Source organism: Helicoverpa armigera, chromosome 26 (genome assembly GCF_030705265.1).
Source record: "Helicoverpa armigera isolate CAAS_96S chromosome 26, ASM3070526v1, whole genome shotgun sequence".
NCBI classification, from domain to species: domain Eukaryota; kingdom Metazoa; phylum Arthropoda; class Insecta; order Lepidoptera; family Noctuidae; genus Helicoverpa; species Helicoverpa armigera.
In genome coordinates, this window is record NC_087145.1 from 801,239 (window position 1) to 802,955 (window position 1,717).

The 1,717-nt window shown below is 36.8% G+C and overlaps 1 non-coding gene across 1 annotated transcript; it reads right to left on the bottom strand.

Annotated features, from left to right (window-relative positions):
- Positions 1 to 843: 843 nt before the first annotated feature.
- On the bottom strand, positions 844 to 1,006 carry LOC126056505 (U1 spliceosomal RNA). Its single transcript, XR_007512132.1, has one exon. It is a non-coding gene; the product is annotated as a U1 spliceosomal RNA (small nuclear RNA).
- Positions 1,007 to 1,717: the final 711 nt, after the last annotated feature.

Consider the following 1,717-nt stretch of genomic DNA (forward strand, 5'->3'; position numbering starts at 1 on the left):
CTTCATAACTTTGGAAAGAGCACAAAGAGCTCTAATTAAGGTAGCCTTAAAACTACCGTTTAAATTTCCTACAGACACATTGTATGGAAAGTTCCGTGTACTAAGGGTTCGACAGCTATTTATACTCATGGCAACTCTTGCTACTCACGCCGTCATCAAAAAACGCGCCGACTACCAGGACTTACTTAGAAAACGGATCTTTAGAATACCTTTACCTAATGCCAACTCTGAATTAGCCAGACGTTGCACCCAATACTCAAATCCTAGCACGTACAACAAGGTCAACAGAATTTGTGACCTTAGAGACTGTACTCACAATATGTGTAAAAATAAGATAACTGCAGCCCTACTAAAACTGACTTACGTCGAAACCGAAGCTCTGCTGTAGTACCTACAAAGCCACCAACACCATCAACATACCTACAAAGTCACCCACACCATCAACACTATCACTCTCGGACCGACACTACACACCACACACTCTCTCACCTCACAAATACACTCATTCACACATGCCCTCACATACACACCAAACTAGCATAAAAGCCCGATTTATTCACCTAGTTTTAATATCTTTTTCTTTATATTATGTACCTCAATTTAAGTTCCAACATCCTTAGCTCATAATTTCCTTTATTATTTCATCTCCAAAGATTTGGTACCTATGTAACTTTATAATATAAGCAATATTAACTAGCACTCAGAGCCACAAGATACAAGCTGTGCTTAGTTTGTGGCTCAACGGTAACTACCACAATGTAAAGTTGCGTTTTTGATAATAAACATTATTTTTATTTTTTTATTCTTATTTTATTACTAATTATATAATTTTTTATGAATTCTGAGGGGACGGCGCGTACGCAGTCCCCACTACCAAAAATTACGCGTCCGAGTTATCCACATTAGGGATAATCGCAGGGGTCAACCCATCCGCAGTGCAATGGATGGACCTCGCCCTGGGGGAACCGCCTTCTTGATCACGGTATCCCCTACGCCAGGTAAGTATGATTTCACTACAGTACGGCGCGAGGGTCATTCGACCGCGGAGAATCTTAACACCGCGATGTAGAAACGGGACGTAAATGTACAACGCCATCTAGTTATGAAGTTGGTAACTTTATGGTGTGCCTGAAATCCTGTGTAAGTCTGTGTTTGCTAAGATTTCTGTAGTAGGTACATAACAACGAGACTAATTCTACATAATATGCATTTTTATAGCTAACCTTTTCCTGATATTACAATAATATTACAATAATTGTTATGAATTGCTTTAATTACATAGCTAGGTAATAATTAACTTGTATTAAGTATGTGATTAGATTTACAAAGTATTTCCTGTATGTAATAAAAAACGTGGAAGTGAAGTATTTATAGATAACTAGAAATTCTAATAGATATCAATATGTTACGAATACAGCTACAATTATTTTATTCTGATTCTGTATGTTACAATAATGTAAGTAAACCTTAATAATCAGATAAATTAACAAAATATAGTGTGCGGGCAGAAAAATTAACCAGTCCAATTTCAATTTATTGCAAATAACGTCGTGAAAGGAGATTTTTAATAAAACACAGTTAAAATTAAGGTGTCAATAGCCATTAAAAAAAAAACAAGAGTCTCGAGCGATTCTACGTTCAGAAACACGGTACTTATAAATCAATTTCGCAAACACCTCACAATTAGTAACAAGTCCACGGTCCAGCCGGCTACACA